Source organism: Eschrichtius robustus, chromosome 8 (genome assembly GCF_028021215.1).
Source record: "Eschrichtius robustus isolate mEscRob2 chromosome 8, mEscRob2.pri, whole genome shotgun sequence".
Taxonomy (NCBI): domain Eukaryota; kingdom Metazoa; phylum Chordata; class Mammalia; order Artiodactyla; family Eschrichtiidae; genus Eschrichtius; species Eschrichtius robustus.
Genome location: NC_090831.1, coordinates 107,304,411 through 107,330,429, shown reverse-complemented (window position 1 = coordinate 107,330,429; position 26,019 = coordinate 107,304,411). Strand labels below are relative to the sequence as shown.

Below are 26,019 nucleotides of genomic sequence, written 5' to 3'. Positions count from 1 at the left end.
GTGGCGCAGTGGTTGAGAATCTGCCTGCCAGTACAGGGGACAGGGGTTCGAGCCCTGGTCTAGGAAGATCCCACATGCCGCGGAGCGACTAGGCCCGTGAGCCACAATTGCTGAGCCTGCGCGTCTGGAGCCTGTGCTCCGCAACAAGAGAGGCCGTGACAGTGACAGGCCCACGCACCGCGATGAAGAGTGGCCCCCAGTTGCTGCAACTGGAGAAAGCCCTCGCACAGAAACGAAGACCCAACACAGCCATAAATAAATAAATAATTTTTTTAAAAAAAGAAAAAAAAAAAACAGAAATAGAGTTACAGATGTAGAAAACAAACTTATCATTACCAGGGGGTAAGGGTAGGGGAGGGATAAATTGGGAGATTGGGGATTGACATATACACACCACTATATATAAAATAGATAACTAATAAGGACCTACTATATAGCACAGGGAACTCTACTCAATACTCTGTAATGGCCTACATGGGAAAAGAATCTAAAAAAGAGTGGATACATGTATATGTATAACTGCTTCACTTTGCTGGACACCTGAAACTAACACAACATTGCAAATCAACTATATTCCAAAAAAAAATTTTTTTTTAAATTAGTGAGGACCAGGTTCATGGTAAGCAAGAAGGCAGAGTCCCACCTCAAAGAACTTACATTCTGGAGGAGGAAGCCATGACAATAAAGACATAAAGGAATAAACAAGAATTTCTGGAACTGACGTGCTATGCAGAGGATAAAATACGGCAATATGATAAGAAAATGCCTGGGGAGAGGGGTGGTCTCTGATGAGGCACATCTGATTTGCGACCTGAATGGGTGAGAAGAAGGCAGTCACAGGAAGAGCCTGGTAAAAAGGGAAACGGTGGAGGGAGACAAGATTGGAAAAAATCACGAAAGGCCTTGGTAGGCCTTGGAAAGGAGTTTGGATTTTATTCTGATCAGGAAAGATTTTACGGGAGTAGCTATTTGAGAGGTGTCGCTGGGAGCTGGGAAGGAGGGTGGGGTGGAAGTATTCGGAGCAGAGGAAACAGTGTGGCATATGGAACATGACCAAACATGGAGTACACCAGAGGTTCAGCTAGGGGGAAACCAGATGGTGGGGGCCTATGTGCTGTGCAAAGTAATCTGTACTTCATCTTATGGCTCAGTGGTACTTAATATTATGAAGATCCGTTTATAACAACGGAAGGAAGGAAGGAAGGAAGGAAGGAAGGAAGGAAGGAAGGAAGGAAGGGAGGGAGGGAGGGAGGGAGGGGAGGCGGAAAGGCGGGAAGGCGGGAAGGGAGGGAGGGGAACCTCTACTACATGATAATTGTATTTATTCAGAAAACCAGATAATGAAAAGAGTACACTATAAAATTACTTAATTTATTTGAAAACTCAAATGTAAGCAATACTTTTGAGAGACAGTACTATCTATTCAGTCTACAAATAACCACAGGTCACAAAAGCCCACTGCAATACCTCCTGGCCACCCTTAGAGTTCTAGGTTATAGGATGAAGCATTGCTAAAGGTGATAAGGAGCAAACATTCCTCCCAGCTGTGTGAAGAATCGCTTGGGAAGGACTGAGGCTAGACTGCCTAGTTACCAAACCAGTAGGTAACTAATTCAGTGGTCCATGAGGGAGCACTAATGGGGGCCTGAACTAAGACAGTGGGGATGGAGAGCACGTGTGAAATATTTAGGGGGTGAAAATGGAAAGGATTTAGTGAACAACTGGATGTGAACAGTGAAGGAAAGGTAAGTCCAGGATGATGCCAATGTTCTGGCCTGGGTTAAAGAGTGGCTCCTTAACCAAGACAAGGAATAGTAAAAGAGCAGATTTGCAGAGGACGACAGTGCATAACAATATTTACATGAACTGTCCAATGAGATACCCAGATCTGGAGCTCTGATGCAGGAGCCTGTGATGCAGGTGTAAGTTTGGGACTCATCAACAAGGAGATGGTAATGAAAGCACAGAGCATGAATAAAATTGACCAGGAATAATATGTAAAATGGGATGATAAAAGAAGCAAGGAAACTTAAGGATATTTAAAGGAGCATATAGAGGAAGGAAAAAAACGTGTGAACACAAATGAGAAGTTGGAAGGAAAAATGAGAATCAGGAGATAGTAAGTGTCATGGTAGGCAAATGAAGAGAGAAGTCAACAGTATCAAATCCGGTGGAAGAAGAATTGAGATAACGACTTGCCAAGAAATTCAATTCATTCATTCATTCAATACATACATAAAAATCACCTACTGTGTGTCAAGCATTGCTGTAGACACAGGAGACAGCAGTGAATTAAAAAAAAGTCCTCCCCTTCTTGGATTTTACATCCTACCAGAGGGAGATAAACTAATCAAATATATACATAATATTATAGGGAGAGGAGAGGTGTGGACAAGAGAGGGTGCTGGCCAAGAAATGCCTTTCTGACAAGATCTCTCAGTTCACATCTGTAGGAAGTGAGGGAGATAGCATGAAATACTTGAGGGGAAGAGTATCCAAGGCAGCAAGAACAGCAAACGCAAAGATGCTGAGACAGGAGCATGCTTGGTGTGATCAAGGAACAGCAAAATGGCCCATGTGCCTGAAGCACCCTAAGCTAGGGGAGAAGAAGCAGATGAGGTCAGACAGGTTAGCCAGGATCAGGCCTGTGGGACCTTGAGGGCTACTTAAGACCTTTGGATTTTACTCTGAATGAGATGGGAAACCTTTGGAAGGTTTTGAGCAGGGGTTAAGATGTAAACTGATTTTCTTATTTACATTTTTAAAGGGTCACCTGGGCTGCTATATGAGAGTAGACTGAAGGGAGGAAAGGGTGGGAACAGGAAGACCAATTATAAGGCTACTTTAAGATGAACATGGCTTGGACCAGGGTAGAAGCATCAGAGGTGATAAGAAATAGTTAGATTCTGCATGTTTTAAGGGTACAGCTGCCAGGATTTCCTGACAATTGGGATGCATGGTAGAGTGAAAGAGAGAAGTCTAAAAATGACTCCAAGGTTTTTGGTTTGAGCAACTGGAAGAACTTAATAGGCATTTACTGGGATGGGAATGAATGTCAGAGGAACAACTGAGATGCCTATTATATATATATATATATATATACCTATATATATATATATCTATATATATATATATATATCCACGTGTAAATGTGAGTAGGATATTGTGAACTGGAGGCTTAAGTTTGCTATTTTTAAAACTGCTTTGAGATGCTTTTAAATGCTTTTTAACATTTATTTTTGCTCCTTTTTGGAAGAATATAATTAAGAATTGCACTTATATTCTTAGAAATATTGAGGTAAACATTTATTATTTAGGTTCATTCATTTCTGGACAAATCAGCTATAAAAGTGCCACTATTACCCTTTCTAAGGTAACAATATAACACTAGGTCACAATTATCTATCATATCTCAGATTTCTGTCAAACATTTTTCTTTATGGATGTCAAAACAGTCTATGAAAACAAGATAACTAAGTTAAAGTAACTATGTTGGAGAGATACAAGGATGTGCTCTATAAATTACTATATGAATACTCTTTCTTTCTTCTTTTTTCCTTTTCTTTCTTTCCCTGATAGCTGTAGTGCAAGCAGAAAGAGGCCAGAACTTGGAGTGAGAAATGTGTGGTTTTGATTTCTAGTTGCATAATCTTGGAAAATCATAAAATCTCTATGAGCTTCTGATTGATCATCTGCAAAACTGACAAGGATGATGCCTGCCTCATGGGTTAGTAATAGTAATAATAGCTAACACTTATTGAGCCTTTACTACGTGCTAGGTGCTTTTCTAAGTACCTTTACATATATAATCACATTATAATGTATAATGTAATCCTCACAACTCTAAGAGGTATTATTATCATCTTCACTGCCATGATGAAGTGAGGCACAATGAGGTTAAGTAATTGGTCTAAAGCAAACAGGAAATGAGTGACAGAAACAAAATTTAAGTCTTGTCAGTGTGCATAATAGTGATTTACAGTTTATAAAACATGTTCATATTTTGTTTTTAAAGGTAGGTACAGCACAGTATTAGAATGATCAATGTGAAATTGCTTTTTGTAGGTCCAAAACAGCCAAATATCAGCAATTTCACATGGTTCAACCAAAACTATTATGCTATAGCCACTTAAAAAAATGAAACATGAAAATGTTTTTTAACTGTAAAACACTATGGAAGGTATCATTTTATTTATTTATTTTTTATTTTTAATTTATTTATTTTTAAAATAAATTTATTTATTTATTTTTGGCTGTGTTGGGTCTTCGTTTCTGTGCGAGGGCTTTCTCTAGTTGCGGCGAGCGGGGGCCACTCTTCATTGCAATGCGCGGGCCTCTCACTATCGCGGCCTCTCTTGTTGCGGAGCACCGGCTCCAGATGCGCAGGCTCAGTAGTTGTGGCTCACGGGCCCAGTTGCTCCACGGCATGTGGGATCTTCCCAGACCAGGGCTCGAACCCGTGTCCCCTGCATTGGCAGGCAGATTCTCAACCACTGCGCCACCAGGGAAGCCCCGGAAGGTATCATTTTTAAGCAACAATAAATAGAACCATACTAAGAATTAACACAATTGTGAAAATGATAGTATGAAAGGGAACAGGCAGTAAATACAGGAATCTGTTCAAATTACACACCACTCAATGACCGACAGTCAATCTGAAGTCCGTTATATATCCAGCCCAGGTTTCCATTTGCAGCCTTGGTATTTTTGAGGATTAATCTTCTGAAAGATATGGAGACAATCTCAAGCAGACATCACTTTCCCCATGGCACTCATTACCCCCTGATGTAATATTTATTTACCTTTTTAGATAGTACGTAAGCTCATGGGGGCAAAGATTTTTCTGTTTTATTCAATGCTTTATCCCACCACCTAGAACTGTTCAAGGCTCACAATAATCACTCAAATTTGTTTATTGAATGAATGAGAAATTAGAACTTCCTAAGCTGGACAATAACATATGAAATAAAATTTAAGACAAAGAGTACTCAGAGATTTTGTAACGTAAACAATAACAATAAATAAACCTTTCTAAATAGAATAATGGTCCCTACCATAAACACTTCATAAAGTGTCAGACATCTAAATTTGAATAGTACCTATTCAAAAATTAAAATCCCCATATTTACTTTGTGAGTAAATTAAAACAAAGTATATCTTGAATTACTTCAAAAATTAAAATTAGAATAGCAAATAATCAAAGTTTCAGGCATAGTAGTAAGAAGGAAAAATTATCTTAGAATCCTGACAAGGAAAGGAAGTTAGAGAAAAGTAAAAAAAGCACATGTTTCAAGAATAAAATTTACAAAGTGGTTGAATATAAAATTAAAATGACTCACTTAAAACTGGGAATAACATTTCCATTTCTGAATTTGTTTAACCTGTACAAGATTTCCCTAAACTTAAAAAGGGGAGGAAGAAATGCTATCCTAAGTTTCTAATGAAATATAAGCTGCTTAAATAACATTTACACTATATTTCCTGTTCAAAAAAAAAAAATCACCAAAATTTTTCCATGACTACGGAAATGTTGCATCCATTTAGAATAAGTTATTTGAAAAATTACAGAGCACTACACAAAGAAAAAATAATAATCATCCTATAAGAATAAAAAACATTTTTCTCACTACCAATCTCTCAACGTGATTGTTGATAAAATTCTAAAATCAGAAGGGGAAAAGGGACCATCAAATGTAATTTACCACAAATATTTATCATCAGCCACTTAGTCCTGACCACAAAAGACGTCCTGCAGCTAGCTAGCTGTCAAACCACCAAAAGCTGCTTGTCATCCACTTTCCTGGCGCTTAGAACTAAGCTCACTTGGGTCAAAACAAGTCAACTGCCTTTCTCATCAGTAGTAATATACTGGAATAAAAGTATAATTCTGTCTGCCAAGATTCTGTTCTTAAGAATAGTCTTGTAACTATTAAAAGGGGACATTAAATTAGAGCTATTGAAAAGGGTTATCTGCATCTGTAGCTTGACTGGGATAATACTTCTGAGGTCTTGATGTGTAATCAAACCAGAGGAAAGAGAAGCAACTGGAAAAATCAACAAATATCATAACTCCCAAAAAGAGTGAATAAAGAGTAAACTACTGAAAAAAATGTGTATGCCAGTAGTAATATGTAAATAAAAGTAGGTTCATACTTAGAATAGATTCCATGTGTTGTGCAACAAGGAATATTCACACTGACTTAGCATAGTTACAAATCATTAGTCAGAGAAATATTACATGAGTATTAAAGGATGAAGTAGACTGATGTGTACTGACACAGAAAATGTCCACAATATACAGCTGTAAACTGGGAAAACAAACAACAAAAAAAAAACACCCCAGGTTATAAAATCTGCTAGAATAAGTGTGGTCTCATTAAAATAAACAAACAAACAAACAAATAAATTACAGATATGGCTATGGAAAAACAAACGAATCTAGAACGGTATACTGAAACTGTTAAGAATGCTTTCCTTCCGTGCATAATGGAATTATGAAGACTTCTTGTTTTACAGATTTTTTTTCTCCCTTTAAAACAATAAGCATGTAGTTACTTTTATAATGAGGGGACTGGAGGGGTGGTTAATCCCAGATCTGGGAAAGAAAAGACAAATAGCATGATAAGCCCCTCTACTCCTTCACCGAATGAAAAATCTGAGGGTGACCTCTAAGCTCATGGAATCAGAGAGACTCATATATAGACCATCAAAGCTGCCCAATGTCCTCTGGGTACTCTTTCTTTAAAAAGAATCCTATGTAGAACCTCAAAATATAAGATAAAAGTGGAACACTTCTTATTGAAGGAGCTGGGGAATGCTGACAGCTATAGGCGTTCATCCCCCTCACCTCCTGCAATACCCTCTGAGACTCAGGACTCCACAGAGCACAAGTGGAAACTCCCTGATTAATGCAAGTCTTCCATCGTGCAGTTGGGAAACTGAGACCCAAGAATTAGTCTCCTATTAAGATCTCTGCCTTACAGACAGGCTCCAGGGTTATTTTATATACTAGGCATTATAGACACAGTCCTTGGGGCCTGCAAACTTTTCAAATACATACAGAAAAGTTTAGAGAAAGCTGAAAACACAAAAGAACTGGCTCCAAAATACCAAAAGAATGAATAATCAAAATTAATAAATGTCCAAAAAAAAAAAGAAGAAAAATAGATATAAAGCTTCTCGATGTTCAACATGATTCAAGCACACTACAGCTCCCTAGTGGCTCTGCAACTGTACATATTTTTCTATTGTCTGAGGTTTGTGTTTAGCTATACATATCCATCAAAGTAACACAAGCTGGCATCTGCCACTGAGAAAAACAAGTGGAAAAAAAGGCAACAATGGAGGGACATTGTTTTGGAAACTGAAAAGAGACAGAAAAGATATGTTAATCAAATAGGTTGATAACTAGAGATGCAAGGGATAATGAAGTCTGCCCTTGGAGGGTAAAATCAAATTCCAAAAAACTCAAGCAGCCTAAAATAATGAGCAAAATATCATAGGATAAATTTTAATAAACATAAACATAATATTTTGAACTTTGGCTTAAAAAAACCCATTGCAGAAGAACATAGGATGGTGAAGACTGTGTCATCACAAGAAAAAACAAAACAAAACAAACAAACAAAAACTCAAGGGGTGCTGGTTCACACTAAATTTAGTATGGAAATAAGCACCATGACAAGCATCATATGTAAAATATGGATAATGAAAGCATCAACCTGATCACACTTGTATTTGGTGCTTGGCACTACACATTTTTTTTTTTTTTTTGAGTAAAATGTTTTATTTTTATTCTTTCTTATCTGTTGATTAGAAGAAAATGAACAGTAATTTTAATATGGGTGTGAAAGGATACTCTACCTGCACTTTACCCTCCCTTCCCTTACTACTCAATATTCACCACTGTCTCTAAGTCAGGAATTATATTCTTTTTGGGATTATGTTTTTAAATTGTCATTTTGGGAGCATTTATATTACCTCAAGACCAAACTTCAGCACTAGACATTTCCTGTTGTCATTGTACTTTTTAAAGACATAAGATTATATTTCATTGGGACTGTGAAAAAGCCAATATTATAAGGAATAGTTGGGAAAAAATATATATGTCTAAACCTAGAGAAGAAAGGGCTTTAGGAAAATGACCTCTTATTAAATATTAAAGAATTATTATGAGGAATTATAAATATCATGTGTCCCAATAAGAACAAATAGCCAAGAAGTTAGGGTAGACAGGGCAGAACTGTGGCCAATATAGATCATTCTTCTAACAGGGGTGTGAAAACAGAGCAGGTTGCCAGGAAGCAGTGAGCTCTCCCATCAATAGGTATCTTCATGCAAAGCAAAGACAACCACTTGGGGGCATGGGAGAGGTGGGCTTTACAGATATACTAACAAGCCAGCATGCAGAAAGTAAGGGAGCAAAAAACAAAACAAAACAACTCTAAGATTTTGCACCAGGAGATTTTGAACCATGGGGTCCACAAATGTGTATCAGGAAGACTGTCAGGTGAACTGGATACATACCCCAAAGAAGATGTGATACAGTTCCTGACCTTCATCTACTGAGAGAATATAATCTATTGACACGTAATTCTGCTGCAGTTTGGGGTATGTACAAATGTACACACAAACAGAATTACATAGGTACTATAAAACAAGCTTTAACTAAAGGTTTTGTCCTCTTTGAGAACTGTAACAGCAGAAACTGAAAGGTCTTCCTAGAGAAATGTAGGGAAAAAAACAAAACTCTTCTGCTAGCATAGACTTAAACCATTTTAAATCAGTTTCCTTATTTTTAAATTATAAAGCAAAGAAGGTTTTATTAATGTACTGCTCCTCTAATCCCATCTTGGAAGATCTGTACAGTGAAGCTAATCATGCAACAACTTTACTAAATGCTGCAATCGTAACCATCCATAACATAGCCAAGAGACCCTGGGAAAGGGTTTTAGTTTTGTCTTATTTGCCTTTTAAATCAGTACACTAACTACCAAATGTAAAATAGATAGCTAGTGGGAAGCAGCCACATAGCACAGGGAGATCAGCTCTGTGCTTTGTGACCACCTAGAGGGGTGGGATAGGGAGGGAGGGAGGCTCAAGAGGGAGGGGATATGGGGATATATGTATACGTATAGCAGATTCACTTTGTTATACAGCAGCAACTAACACAACAATGTAAAGCAATTATACTCCAATAAAGATGTTAAAATAAATAAATAAAAATAAATCAGTACACTATTCTAACAAGCATAGCTCTCTCATTCCCCAGGCCAAAGCAAGGAGAAGCAGTAAGGAAGAATAAAGAGAGTAAGAACAATAAGGGAGAACAAATAAAACAAATAAATGAAAGAAAAAGCAGACAAGAACAAACAAAGTACAAACAGCTGGTATTATTTATGAAGGGACAACCAGCCCTAAGACCTCAATTGCTCGTAAGTGCATCATCCTATCATAGGACAGGCATTCATTCCTTTACATACCTGACAAATGTGCTTTTGAAAAAGCATAAGCAATGTAAAAATACATATGTCAGTCACTTTGGAAGCCAGTTTGGCAGTTTCTTACAAAACTAAACATACTCTTACTATATGATCCAACACACTCCTTGGTATTTAGCCAAATGAGCTGAAAACTTATGTACATGCAAAAACCTGCACACAAATGTTTATACCAGCTTTATTCATAACTGCCAAAACTTGGAAGCAATCAAGATGTCCTTCAATAGGTGAATGGATAAACAAAATGTGGTATATCCATACAATGGAATATTATTCAGCACTAAAAGGAAATGAGCTATCAAGCCATGAAAAGACAGGGAGGAACCTTAAATGCATATTACTAAGTGAAAGAAGCCAATATGAAAATGAAAAGGCTACATACTCTGATTCCAACTATATGACATTCTGGAAAGGGCAAACTATGGAGACAAGAAAAAGCAGTGATTGCCAGGATTGGGGGTGGAGATGGGGGAAATGAATAGGCAGAGCACAGAGGACTTTTAGGGCAGTGCCAATACTCCTCGTGATATAATGATGGATATGTCATTATATTAATATATTTGTCCAAATCCACAGAAATATACACCACCAAGAGTAAACCCTAAAGTAAACTACAGGCTTTGGGTGATTATGATGCGTTAATGTAGGTTTATCCTTTGTAAAAAATGCACCATTCTGGTCAGTGATGTTGATAATGGGTGAGACTATGATGTGTGAGGGAAAGGGGGTATACAGGAAATCTCTGTACCTCCCTCTCAATTTGTTGTAAATCTAAAACTGCCCTTAAAAAATGAAGTCTTAGGGCTTCCCTGGTGGCACAGTGGTTGAGAGTCCGCCTGCCAATGCAGGGGACACGGGTTCGAGCCCTGGTCTGGGAAGATCCCACATGCCGCGGAGCAACTAGGCCCGTGAGCCACAATTGCTGAGCCTGCGCGTCTGGAGCCTGTGCTCCGCAACGAGAGAGGCCGCGATAGTGAGAGGCCCGCGCACCGCGATGAAGAGCGGCCCCCACTTGCCGCAACTAGAGAAAGCCCTCGCACAGAAACGAAGACCCAACACAGCCATAAATAAATAAATAAATTAAATTAAAAAAAAAAAAAAATGAAGTCTTAAAAAAATGAAAAAGTAGCCTACAATGACTATTTGTGTGCCGTTTAAACCAAAATACTATGTACTGATTATAATTTTATCTTTTCTTGGCAAATAAACGTCATGGTGGAAAGCACTGATTGCTGAACAGTACTGGAATTTCTTTTGACCTAAGTGCCTCTGAACTCCTGTGCACTTTTAGTTAGACCTTTATTAGCATACCATTCCACTGGGAGGAGGGGAACAGGAACAGCATGACACAAAATTTGAGACAAGTGTCATCATAGGCTACTGCTGGCAAACATTAGCTCCATCAAATTATTATTTAAAGTGAAGAAGGAAAAGTCATAGGCATTTCTCTCACCAGGGGCAGTGTTAGGACAGCTCCACCAGCAACACTGTCTCTTCATTAGATGAAGTTGACCCACCCCCGATTTCTTCAGTCTTTCCCCACCACCATGCATCCTATACATTCAAATGTATTCAACAGTATATAACTATTATTAACTATACATTATGTATATTATATATAAATTATATTTTTACATGTATATGTAAATTATAAAATATATATACCATAACATTATATAACTATAAAGCTATTCAGCATTATCTAACTACAGGCTATGATGATTTAGTTTGGAGGAGTTCCTGACTACACCTGAAAATCCCTGTCCCCCACCTCTACCATGGAACATTGGTGTTTGACATATGTATTTTTCCCATTAATATATTTTATTTTTAGAGCAGTTTTAGGTTTATAGAAAGCTGAAGCAGAAAGTACAGTGAGTTCCCATATAACCCCTTCACCACTTCTCCCTCTTCTATTAACATCCTGCTTTAGAGTGGTAAATTTGTTACAGTTGATGAACCAATATTAACTAAAGGCCATAGTTTACATTAGAGTCCACTCTTTATGTTATACAGTCTATGGGTTTTGACAGGTGTATTATGACGTACCCTCCATTTGCGTATCATACAGAATGGTTTTACTGCCCCCAAAACCCCGTGCTCCCTCTCTCCCTTCTCCCAAACCCTGACAACCACTGATCCTTTCACTATCTCCATAGTTTTGCCTTTCCCAGAACTTCATAAAGCTGGAATCATACACTATGTAGCCTTTTCTGGTTGGCTTCTTTCATTTAGTAATATGCATTTAAGATTCCTCCATGTCTTTTCATGGCTTGATAGCTCACTTCTTTTTAGTGCTAAATAATACCCCATCATATGGAGGTACCAGTTATGAATTCTTTCTTTCATGGATCATGCCTTTGGTGTTGTATCTAAAAAGTCATCACCATACTCAAGGTCATCTAAGTTTTCTCCTATGTTATCTTCTAGGAGTTTTATAGTTTTACGTCTTACACTTAGGTCTGTGATCCATTTTGAGTTAATTTTTATAAAGGGTATGAAGTCTGTGTCTACATTCATTTTTTGGCCGGTAGATATCCAGGTGTTCCAGCACCATTTGTTGAAGAGACTATCTTTGCTCCATTGTATTGCCTTTGCTCCTTTGTCAAAGATCAGCTGACTATATTTATGGGGATCTATTTCTGGGCTCTCTATTCTGTTTCATTGATCTGTTTGTCTATTCTTTTACCAATACCACACTGCCTTGATTACTGTAGCTTTATAGTGAGTCTTGAAGTCAAGTAGTGTCAGTCCTCTAACTTTGTTTTTCTTTAATACTGTATTAGCTATTCTGGGTCTTTTGCCTCTCCATATAAACTTTAGAATCAGTTTGTTGATAACCATAAAATAACTTGCTGGGATCTTAATTGGGACTGCATTGAATCTGCAGATTAAGTTGGGAAGAACTGACATCTTAACACAATTGAGTCTTCCTATCCATGAATATGGAATATCTATTTTTAGTTCTTCTTTGATTTCTTTCATCTGAGCTTTGTAGTTTTCCTCATACAGATCTTGTACATATATTAGATGCATACCTAAATATTTCATCTTTTTCATTTTTAATCAGAAAGTTAAAACCAAAAAAGTACTTAATGTTTAAAGAGATAAGCATCACTCATCTGATAATTTTGTTTACTAGAAAAATCTCTCAGATAAGTTTAAAAACATGTTAAACAATACTACCTAACTCTTCCCAGATGTCACTTACACAGTGTTTCCATACTAAGAAATATGCCATCAATATTTGATATAGATAGTAAATTTACTAGGTATATGTGGAATACCTGGTATATGTAGAATACCTAATATGGAAAGCTCATTTTCTTTTCTTTTTCAACTAAAATACGATTACAGCCCTTATGTGGCTATTTTGCAATTTTATGTAATCCATAAAACTGTGTCCCGTTCATATTAAAAGGTACCCAGAAAATACATAAACTTAAGTGGGAGGGGGGGAATCAAAGGAAAAAAAATTAACTGTGGTATCTCTGGATGGCAGAGCTACAAATTTTTTCATCTTCATACTTTCTTTTATTTTCAAAATTCTCTACAAAGATCATATATTACTTTCACACTCCATTAAATCAAATATTATATAGCATGTAAAATGAGTAAACTATAACTACATGCATCAATAAAGATTAATCTCATATAAGTTTAAAAACATACAAAACAATATGATATCTTTCCTATGGATACAACACATAAAGGTATAGTTTTTCTGTTTTTGTTTTTGTTTTTTAATGCAGGGGAAAGGTAAACATCAAATTCAGAATAATGGTCACAGCTGGGAAGGGAAAGGATGAGGAAGGAATGCCCAGGAGGCGTTATTATCTGATTTTTTTTTAAGTCGGGTAGAAGATACACGGTATTCATTATATTGTTCTATATCCTTATTTATGCCTGAAGTATTTAACAAATTTTTAAAGGTGGCAGCGACAGAAGTCATACCAAAGTAGTAGTACTTAACCCTAATCTCCTCAAACTACTTAACTAGGATATGGTACTAGAGGAATAATAAGACACAAATATATCTTCCATAAAGGATAAAATTCTTTGAAAAATTTAAAGTAGGAGTCCTGAAAGTGGGTTTTCATGTGTATATTTACAAGCAAATAACAATCTGAAACCTATATTCCGTAAAATATCTGCAGCAACCATTCCAATCTGTGCCTTGCACACAGAGCTCAAAATTAAATCTGTTCAGGAAATGTAATAGATAAATTATTTTTAATTTGACCTTATTTTACATTTCCACTTACAACTCTGTTTGAAAGCAGACTTTTTACTTTGGTCAGTTTTAAAACAGTATTTAGTCTTTTAAGGATGTCGTAAAAATAACCTTATTTTTACGACATCCTTAAAAGGTGACTGGTATTTTCCAGTTTGATTTTAAATGGTTTCTAACCAGGACATGGCACCTATGACATGAAGCACAAGTAAGTGGCTCTCACATAGTAACACACCCCTGTACTAGCTGAATCCTCTCACGCTGTTACATAGGTATGATGATGACCAAAGTTTAGGTAATGCCTACCTAACCAACTTTTTGGGAGTATCCATTGTAAACTGAAGCAATGACCTTCAAGGACAAAAGGTAAATTCACAAGATGTTTGAAGGAACTTCTTAAAGTAGACTCAGTAACTTTTAACATGAAACAAAAAAAGTGTGTGGTTTTGATTGTTAGAAATGCCTTATCTCTTACAATCTTTACTTGAAATAGGAGTAAAAAGTTTTTTAAAAGTTGGGATTGGTGGTGAGGGTAGAGGAAGGCCTGGGATGGTTTAGAACTAATACTGTTCCTTCCCATTTCCACCCCCAATTTACTGCCCATTCCTACATCCTAGCCCTAAACTAGAAATAGACTGTAACAAACCAATCACTTGAAAACAAGAGGAGGAGTACTATTTAACAAAATTTGAGATTATCAAAATGTAGCTAGATGAACTGAGGCTTACACACTAAAAGAGGGTATATCACACCAATTTATCACCCAATTTCTTGCCCCAAAAATACATAGTAGGGTATTAATAGGACAGGTTTCCTTAAAGAGGAAAATGACTACCTGGGTCTGCAGTTTATATAGTCCCAGGACTTTTAGTCACTATTCTTCAAAAAAAGTGATTTGTTTTTAACATTCACTGTCAGTAACTCTTTTTGAAAAGACTTTACTAGATTAAGCACAACCCACAACCTACTGAAATTTAAATGAGATGTTTGCTTTTCAGATAAAATCCATCTTACTTGAGGATCCTCTCTTAGACTGCTACAAGTTAAAGGACCCAAAAAGTAGAGGACTCATTAACAGAAACCTAACAAGGCTGAAATTGTTGGCTGTGTAGGAACTTGTACATGTGTATCCTTTTCCTGTGCATTCCTGAAATCAGTTAGTCCTAATTTCAACACCACCTTATTTGTAGTTATTTCATCATTTGCATTTACCAAGTATATTATCATCCACATTCCATTAGCTCAACTTATTCTCACCAATGTCTGTGGGAAAGCTGCCTGATCAAGATTGCTTGGATGCATGTAGGCTGCTACATAATTTTACTCACCAAGTTTTGTCCTGTTTAAATGACATCAAATCACATTCATAAAACAAATATATTTTGAGCACCTTTTCTGTGAAAAATCCTGGATCAGAAACTGAAGGGGGACATGTGGGGTGATTAGTTTAACCCTCAAATAGCTTACAGCAGCAGTTCTCAAAGTGAACCTTATAACCCTGGGAATCCCTGTGATTTCTTCAAGGGATCAGTGAGGTCAAAACTATTTTCATAATAACTAAGACATTCTTTGCCTTTTTTCACTGTACTTATATTTGCACTTAGAATGCAAAAGCAATGGTAGGGTAAAACTACTGGCATCTTAGCACAATTAAAGGCAATGGCACCAAACTGTACTGGTCATCATTATATTCTTCACCTTCATGTACTCACAGTAAAAGGAAAGAGTCAATTTCATAATTTAAGAATGTGCTGATGAAAGAGTAAAAATTATTAATTTTATTAAATCTTCACCCTTGAATTCATGTCTTTTTACTATTCTGTGTAATCAAATGGAAAGTATACATACAGCACTTCTGCATTCGGGAAGTGTGATGGCTATTTCAAAAAGCACATAAACCATGCTTTGAGTTGCAAACTGAATTACCCACATTTTCCCCCAAGGAATACCATTTTTACTTGAAAGAGTAGCTGACAAACTATATGGCTATTCAGACCTGGGTAACTGATAGTCATTTTCTCAAAAATTAACAAAGTGAGCCTATCACTTCAAGGAAAACAACTGAGAGCATTTGTAGTCAATGATAAAATTGGGTATTTCAAGTGATAATTAGAATTTTGGAAAACTTGTATCTGCCACAGTGAGCTTGACAGACTTCCATTACTTAAAAGTCTTTTCTGATGAGATCAGTGGTAGTGTTAATGAATGTGATTTTTGTGTCAACATTTAGAAGATCTGCATAACTCAGTAAACTAATATTTTCCAAATGACCAATGTATGATGTTACAAAATCATGCATGGATTAAAAGATCCATTCAAAGTGTATGAAAAACCAACAGATTTTAACATAACAAAGCACAGATATGGTTTCAGATTCCACATTGCAATTCACCTTTAAGAAATTAACACTGTTGAGTTTTCATGTAATATCAAAGAATATCATCCACAGTAATCTGAAAAGGTTCTTAAAATACTCTTCCCTTTTCCAAACAGATCTTCTTATACTTTAACCAAAGCTGTAACATACTGCAGCAGACTGAGTGCAAAAGCAGAAAGGAGTATCCAGCTGTCTTCTATCAAGCCAGACACTAAAGAGATTTGCAAAAACTGTAAAACAATGTCACTCTTCTCACTAAATTGTTTTTGTTTTGGACAATATAGTTATTTTTAATTAAAATGTTTCATTTACTTTATCATGTAGTGGGTATATTATTTTAAAATTAATAAACATTTTTTAAATTTCTCAGTTTTAATTCTTAATACAGTAAGTATCAAAAGTTATAACCCACATAAACAAAAGCTCTTGAGTCCTCAATGACTATTAAGAAGGGTCCTGAAACCAAAGATTAAGAACCACTGGCCTGGGACTTCCCTGGTGGTCAGTGGGTAAGACTCTGCACTCCCAATGCAGGGGGCCCGGGTTCGATCCCTGGTCGTGGAACTAGATCCCGCATGCAGGCCACAACTAAGAAGTCCACGTGCCACAACTAAAAGATCCCATGTGCTGCAATTAAGACATGGCAGAGCCTAAATAAATAAATAAATATTAAAAAAAAAAAAAAAGAAGCACTGGCTTACACTGTAACAAAAAGGAGGAAAAAAAACCCCACATATAATAACCCAAGGTAGACTGCCCATCAACAGCTGAATGGATAAAGATGTGGTATATACATACAGGAATATTACTCAGCTATAAAAAAGAATGGAATAATGCCATCTGCAGCAACATGGATGGACCCAGAGATTATCATACTAAGTGAAGTAAGTTAGACAGAGAAAGACAAGTATCATTTGATAATCACTTATATGTGGAATCTAAAAAATGATACAAATGAACTTATTTACAAAAGATAAACAGACTCACAGACTTAGAAAACAAACTTATGGTTACCAAAGGGGAAAGGTGAGGGGAGGGATAAATTAGGAGGTGGGGATTAACATGTGCACACTGTATATAAAATAGATAATCGACAAGGACCTACCATATAGCACAGGGAACTCTACTCAGTACTCTGTAATAACCTATATGGGAAAAGAATCTGAAAAAGAATAGATATATGTATAACTAAATCACTTTGCTATACACCTGAAACTAGCATAGCATTGTAAATCACGCCCTATACTCCAATATAAAATAATAATTTAAAAAAAAAGAGAAATATTGGCTTACACTTTAACAAAAGACGGGGAAAAAAACCCCCACAGATAATAACCTAAGGCAGAATGTTATGGCTACCATAGCCCTCTATTCTTGAATTTTCTAGTTCTTTTTAAACTAGACCTATATTACCTACATGGCTCTTGAAATAATTTATTTTGCCTTGCTGTCAATATAATCAAAACGAGTAATTCACTTAGCAAGCATGAAAAGGCCTCAAGCAACACCAGAATAATGTTTTAAACCAATTTGATGAGTTTTTCTTCAGTCATTTTCTAAATAAGTAGTCTGAATTAAAACTGGTTTTATTTCCCTGGTATAAACAGCCTATAAAGAGAATTCTTTCACAAAGAACTATATAATATACAACTCTCTTGTAAATGCATCCCACACAATCAAATCAGTAATAGAAAGCTATGAAATTTGGTTCCCTGTCTCTCAACAATAGGGCAAAAAAACTAGAAATCCTACACTGGTGCTGAGGGTCAGGATACAAAACATGACATTCAAAAACAAACAAAAAAAACACTTTCTAGAAGACCATATGCACAAAAGCAATCATTTGTGTTTTGTAAAAAGGACACACACACACACACACTTTTGCTTACCCTACCTTGAAGATTACACAAGAAAACTGATAGTGGTAGTTGTTTTGGGGGTGGGAAACTATGGGAAACTCACTTTTCATTGAATTCCTTTTATATTGTTTGATCATTTAACAATGTGCATGTAATACTCTAAAATAACTATTTTAAAAACACCATTTCTACATCATCCATTTCTCCAGTCTTTTATCTCAAATGCAAATTCCAAATACTAGTAGATATGGAAATCATTAAATGCATATTTGTTAAATAAGCAATGGACACATAGCTCATATACCTGATGGAAGTATCAAAAGCAACCCATCCATCAACCTGGAAGTGATCAGCCATTGATTACCTGAAAGAGTATCTAGTGATGCCATCCATCTGCCCAATATAACTGATACAGTTGCTACTTCAATGGTAACTCTCTTCCTTTTTATATTCACCCCAGCGTTTGTTTTAAGAAATGTTCTCTGAACAACACCAAAGTAGATAAGTTTAAAGATTCCTTTAGGGAATTCCCTAGCGGTCCAGTGGTTAGGACTCTGCGCTTCCACTGCTGGGGGCCTGGGTTCGATCCCTGGTCAGGGAACTAAGATCCCACAAGCCACGCAGCGCAGCCAAAAAAAAAAAAAAAAGATTCCTTTAAACCATGCAGCAACATTAAATTCAGCATAAATTTTGCTCCCATTATGCACTAGGCACTATGATTTGATAATGTAACGCTTATAACATACAGTGTAACGTGAAAATGTACACTTGGTTCTAAACACCTAACTACACAATAGAAGTTTAATAGTTACACCAATGAAAAAGAAATGGGGTTTTAATCAATTCTAAATTTAATGAGGCAATCTTATGATGTGGCTACAAATAAACATAATTCAAACTTGGACTACATTAATCATAGTGGCTATACACTGCCCCAAAAAACAGAAAAAAATGGACCCACTGTAGTTTGTACTTATCAGACCAGTTGCACTTGTGCTGGGTTCTAGGCCACGCTTGATATCTAGGGGCCCTGACAAAGTGCAGTAGGGTCAGGGTAGTTTGATAATATGGAAGGCAACATGTAGAGTTAGTTACCACGTGTCAAGTACTTCACCTGAATTTTCCTTAAATCTCCTCATATCAAAGATACAAGTATTATTGTCCTTGTCTTAAAATTAAGGAGATTCAGGCTCAGAGAGATTAAGTAACATGCTCAAGGTTGCAAAATGCTAGGAGGTAGCATTATCAGGATTTAAACCCAAGAGCCCCTTTAGTTGGTTGAATGGTGGCTCCCAAAAAGATATGTCCACATCCTAACTCCTGGAAACTATGAATGTTATCTTATTCGGAAAAAAGGTTCCTTCAGATGTAACTAAATTAAAGATTTTGAGATGAGGAGATCATCTGGGATTATCCAGGTTGGTACTAAATCCAATGACAAGTGTTCTTATGAGAGTGAGGCCAACAGAGATTACCGACAGAAGAGTAGGAGACAGTGGGCCCATGAAGGCAGAGACTGCAGTGATGTAGCTACAAGTCAAGGAATGCCGGCAGCCACCAAAAGCTGTAAGAGGCAAACAACAGATTCTTTCTTAGTGCCTCCAGAGCGATTGTGGTCCTACAAACACCTGATTCCTGACGTTTGGCCTTCAGAATTATGAGAGAATAAATTTCTGTTGTTTTAAGGCACCAAGTTTACGGCAACTTGTTGTAGAAGGCCTAGGAAACTAACATAGCCCCCAAACTCTATCCTTCCGGCATATCTCATTACCTTTCCAAGAAGGTTTAAGGATCTCGGGATATTTAAACTAAAATAGAGATGACTGAAAGGACTTTACTTAAAAAACAAAAACAAAAAACTATACTTATTTTTGAAAGTCCTAAAGAGCAAAAGTGAGACCAGTAGGTAAAAATTACAGGGAGAAACTTCAGTTGAAATTAAACTTTCTAACCATCTAAAAAAGTATTAAAGACCAAACCGAGTTTCAGTAGTTAGTACCCACCAAAATGATTTCTTTTCACTGGATGTGTTCAAGAAGACTGATGACCATGTAACTTTGGGGAGTTGAGCTGGCTTAGATGACTTAGAATCTCTTCCCATTCCCAAGTTCCTAAAAATTATAAAATATTAGATGCTACCACAAAAACCTAGTAATAAGATAAAATATTACAAGTGAATTTTGCAAGGTTTCTACTATCATGTATTCAAATAAATACTGACTATTAGCTAGTTATGTGTCAGGCACTGTGCTTGGTGATGGACACAAACATGATGTCTACTTTCATAAAGCTTACAGTCTAGTGGGAGGGACAGACATATATCAAGTAATATACCAACAAATGTAAAATGACATGTATAGACATAAATGGTGAAGAAAAAGTACAAAAATAAGGGAAATGTGGTAAACCTTCCCTGAGGAAATGATGCTTGAGTAGACACTTGAATAAAATTTACAAGATTTTACCAGATAAAAGAGAGGAAAAAGCTTTCCAGGCAGAAGGAACAATAGGAAAGGTCTAATGGTTAGGGTAGCATGTTTGATACAAAATGAGTCCAAAAGGTAAGTACAGGCACATTGAAAAGCTTTGTCTTCATCCTAAATGCGGGACATGATCAAACTTGTGTATTTAGAAAAGATCAATTAATTCTGCCTGCAATGAGGAGAATGGATTAGTGCTCAGCCAGAGTGGATGCAGGTGGACCAGTGATAGGTTATTGCAACAGTCCAGAAAAGAAACAATAGCAACTCAGACAAAAGTGATAATGGTGGAAATGAAGAGGATAATTTGAGCTTATTTAGAAAGTTAAACAGGATTTGACAATATGGAAAGACCAAGGTTTCTGTTCTGAGAAAACAGATGAAACGGTGATACCCTTCACTGAGGTAAGAAAGAATGGAACAGGGCCAAGTTTGAAAAGGGAATCTCATTTTGGGATGAAGTGCATCTGAGGCATCTGACAGGTGTCAATTAGGCCACTGGATATAGAGTTCTTAAACTCTGTTGGCAGGCCAAATCTGAGTATACATATTTACATGGAACAGCTGCATATTCTTTTATCTTTAAGGGAAAACAATTATTGTTATAAAATAATCATTATTCTTTAAAAAAAGATAATTTCAAAATTGTGCTAGCCTAAAACACAAGAATCACTACCTTACCAAAGGCCCTAAATTAATACTAACCAAAGATTACCTATTTAAAGGACATTAGATATATACCACTCATTTAGCTACAAAATGGATTTCTTCAGAATGAAAACAATCCATCTTGGTGGATTCTCAAGTTAGGATTAGTGACTGCTCTCACATCTTTCAAACACAAAAACTGAAAAAAAAGTTTGAGGCAAAAAGTTTGTACTTTTTATTCCCAGGTTGTCCACCTCCCCCTATGTCTGAAAAATACTGACTTAAGCATCTTAATTGTCAAGTATAAATGATAAAGTTTTTCTCCTGGAAAAGATTCTAATTTTCAAAGTAGAAGAGAAGAGAATAAACAAATCAGACTTTTTTTCTTCCAACACATACCTCCGCAGGCTTTGCATTATACTTAGATGAAAAATGACTAGACTACTTTAGATATTAATTGTGATAACTAAGGAAATATTTACCCTAGATTTGTTTCCACTTTATATAAACAAACAAACTAGCTACCAGAAAGATGAAAGACAGAACTAAATGAGTAGGCAAGAAAATTGGATTATATTACTAACTTTTCTAAAGAGAATCTACTGCACAAAATCTTTGAGAAAGAGCCAGTATTCTTTACATAAAACTAGAATTATATATATCACATACTTCATTGAGGCAGAGGATGAACTAGACTACATAGCGTTTTATATTTATAAATATATTTATATTTTACGTACATAAAATCTTTTGGACTCCCCACAGATAATGCTTTAAAAACAACAAACAAGCATTTTTAACACTCCTGTATTATATGATTGCTGCTACTAATATCAATTTGCTCTCAGTGGGAATATAACAACTCAGAAGGTCCCAGGGTAAAATAAAAGACTAATAATACTGAGACAAACTTGTTCGCTTTAGAAACTATCCTACAAATAGGAATCTTGGCTCATGAAGTGTGAGGGCAGAGTGGAGAAAAAGCAAGTTAATATGTGAATGAAACTGAGGTTAACCCAGGATTTAGCTCTCATTCTTCACTAAGTAAGCTTTCATAGGCAAGCCCTTCCGCCCTTACTCCAAGTTACCCTTACCTCAGCAAAACCACACACAGCATGAAACAGACAGTAAGCATTTCCTGGACTAATTTGTATTTGGATAGAAACTTTAATATCTTTTATATTTCATTAAAATGGATTTATAACTGCCCCATTAAGAATGTTTCAGGGCAAAAATAGACAAATCAAACACCCTTAGACATTTTTGGTTCAAGACAGTATACAGAGTATTATTTCATATTATCATATACAGTATGTCCATGCACAGTGTGTGTGTGTGCATGCAAGTACATACATGTACACTTAGGAAAATATCTAAAACCATATAATTGAAATATTGTTAAATATGTATGATTGATTTACAATTAAATTTTCTTCTCTTTGCTTTTCTATAATAAACACATATACGTACCTTTTTACATTAAGAAAATATATTTATTGTTTACCATGTCATAACACAAGACTCAGAACTAATTTTAGAAGGAATTTTTATTTAGAAGAAACTTTACCATTTCTGTCCTCTTCATTTTTCAAATGGGGGAAAAAGGCCCAGTGAGGATAAGTGACTTGCCTGCCCAAAATCTGATAGTTGACTCCCTATGGCCATAATTATATTATTCATACTTATGTTTATTTTTTATAATTATGAAAGTTAATGCATTTTCATTAAAAATAATCTGAAAAATAATGAAAGCTATAGGAAAGAAAATGAAAATCACATATATGCTTATAAACCAAAAATAACCATTGATTTGGGGGGTTTTTTGTTTGTTTCCTTTCTAAAAATTTTCACTACAAAAATAATACATTTTCAATGTAGAAAAACTTAAAAAATATAAAGATAAAAATTAAGGAAGAAACACAAAAATTTTAACACTCAATCACATAATTGGTGATACCGGAATTGTTTCTTTAGACTTAGTTCCTAAAGCCAGTTTGGGGTCAACAGACTCGTTCTATGATGGTGTTTTTATGTAGCAAACCCTGGTTGATTCTTTAATTTGTGATTATTTTTATATAAAAGATCTATTACTGAAAATTTTATTTCACAATTGTTTAATGAAAGACAAAGGACTAAAAAAAGGTGAACAAAGAAAATACTCCAGTTCTATTTAGGGACAGATTTAGTGAATGTAAACATAATCCACAAACACAAGCCCAATTGCAAGCTGCATAACACAAATTTTCTTAAGATTACCCAATATGTTTATTCATGTAATTCTTCTATTTACCAATACTTTTACAGGGTAACCTATACAGTTGCCAACTGGCATTAATTACAGAAAAAAAATGAATTATGAGCAAATATATTTATAAAAACAAGCAAATCAAACTCATAAATTACTGAACCATCATTAACTCAATTAGCAAGACATTTGAAAATATTCATTTTTATCTGATCCTTTTAAAACGTATACCTTCTACATATTTTATAATGCACATAAATGTATTAGTACAATAATAGGAATACCATTTATAAATAAATTTGATTCAGAATGTGTGCTCAAAATTTACTTGTAAGGGTGACAATAGAATTTGGAGATCACTGCCCAGAATCCGGGGCCTAGCTGACAAAACTGTCTCCTAATGTAATTTCAAAGATCCAAAGATTAGAAGAAGAAAGTAAAAATGACCAATTATCTAAAACTTCATATGAAATATTTTAGGAATCAAATAAGTTCTAGTATGAAACATTATTAAATAATTTGCTTAAATTTCCAGATTCTGGGACTTCCCTGGTGGTGCAGTGGTTAAGAATCCGCCTGCTAATGCAGGGGACACGGGTTCAATCCCTGGTCCGGGAAGATCCCACATGCCATGGAGCAACTAAGCCCATGAGCCACAACTACTGAGCCTGCACTCTAGAGCCCGCGAGCCACAACTACTGAAGCCCGCACTCCTAGAGCCCATGCTCCACAACAAGAGAAGCCACGGCAATGAGAAGCCCGCACACCACAATGAAGAGTAGCCCCCGCCCACCGCAACTAGAGAAAGCCCATGCAAAGCAACGAAGACACAACACAGACAAAAATAAATAAATAAATAAATAAATAAATTTAAAAATCCAGGTTTTATCAGTGGCTTAAGAAATGTGAACACTAGCAATCTGTTACCATTATATCATTTTAGATCTCAAAACATTTCATAATTGTCATATTTCACACACACCCGATAAGACAGGCCAATGGTATTTTCATTTCATGGTCAGAAAAATTAAGCAAGGAGAGAATAAATGTGTTGTCCCAGATCACTGGATTGATACATGTGTCTTTTAGAAGTTTTCCAAAGTGCATATAAACAACTACCACCTTAAAAATGAATTTGACTTTGCTGTACACCTGAAACTAACACAACATGATTCAACTATACTCCAATATAAAATAAAAATTAAATTTTTAAAAAATGAATTTGAGTGCAGTCTAATGAACCATTTAGCTTTCTTTCAAAACCCCTTTCTCTTTAAAACAATAGTAATTTGATCCCCGCACAAAGCCTATTGTATAGAGTGCATGAATAGTCATATACAGTGTGAATTCTGGAATATAAAAAAGCAAGGAATTCAGATGACTTGACAAAATTCTGAAGCTGGTTAAGCTTTGGTTTGGCATTCCTCCCACCTTCCTTCTGGTGCTCCTACTCCCATCTCCGAAAGGTACCTTACATCTTCCCAAAGTTCCTCACCCCAGACACCTACTCAAAGTTTCTTTCCCTTAGTTGATCTAGCCCAGTCAGGATAACTGATTTCAGCCAACTAGCACAACCAACATTTGACTTAATCATTAACATTACCAAAAAGGCCCCTGACTTCTCTGTCTGCCAAGAACCCCTTGAGAATCTCATAAAAGTTAAGGACCCTCTCCCCAGAAAAATCATATAGGCCCATACAGTATTTTTCAAACAATTTCAGGATTCAGGATCACACAGCCAAAATATATCCATGAACCCCAGAACTATAAAACCCAGGTTAAAAAACCCTGCACTTAACCTATAAATACCATAAAACTTCAAAATCCTTCAAAAGAGATTATAAAGATTATAAACTCAAATATACGATACTATATATACTCAAATACATAAACTCTAATTGTTAAAATTTAAGTCATCTCCCAAAGTTTTTATGTTGTAATTCCCATGAGAGAAGCAGAGTAACAGGACCTATTTCTAAGCACAGGTCATCTATTAAATTGTGTTTTAAGGCCCTACCCCTATATTCAATAAGATTCCCAAAATCTATTGTGTTTAATTATCATGATTCATGGCAAAACAATACATACACACACACACATAAACACATTCAGAAAATTTATTTTATTTCTTAATTGCCAAATCCAGTTTTATCCCAGTGAGCTCTGTAGTATTTCACATTGCTAAATCCTCTGTTAAAATTCCATTAATCCCTATCCTCAGCTTCTTCAACCCTATACCATTTATCTTATCTCTTCAGCCATTGTTTTTCAACTTCTTTCACAGGCCTCTCTTCTTCCACTTGACCTTCAGATATAGATGCTACCCAAGGTTGCCTTAGTTGTTTTCTCACTCTTGATATTATACTGTTGTGCAGTTTCTATATGACATTATGCCAATGAATACAAATCTAACAGATCCCCTTTTCCCCTTGAGCTCCAGTCCAAGTCTTCAGGTACCTAACCTATTTGACGTATCTTGATTCCCACACCTAGCATCATACCCTATTACCTTCCGCCTCAAATTCTGTTCTCCCTATACATTCCCTACCTTATTAAAGGCATCATCATCATCATCCACCAACTATAATCTTTAACTCCCCCATGCTCTTCCCAATCAGGCCACAACCTCATCAGCTTCATTTTCCACTACTCCCCAAGTACAGCAAAATCTGCTTG

The 26,019-nt window shown here is 36.0% G+C and overlaps 1 protein-coding gene across 9 annotated transcripts in view; it reads right to left on the bottom strand.

The window, feature by feature from the left end:
- NRF1 (nuclear respiratory factor 1) overlaps positions 1–26,019 on the bottom strand; it is a 133,611-nt gene that overhangs the window by 102,511 nt on the left and 5,081 nt on the right. For 2 of the 9 annotated variants that reach the window (XM_068549439.1, XM_068549441.1), the window contains exon 2: positions 19,974–20,081. The exons of the other annotated variants lie outside the window; for them this stretch is intronic. The gene's annotated coding sequence lies outside the window, so the exon portion shown is untranslated. The remainder of the gene's footprint in view (positions 1–19,973; positions 20,082–26,019) is intronic. 9 annotated transcript variants of the gene reach the window in all.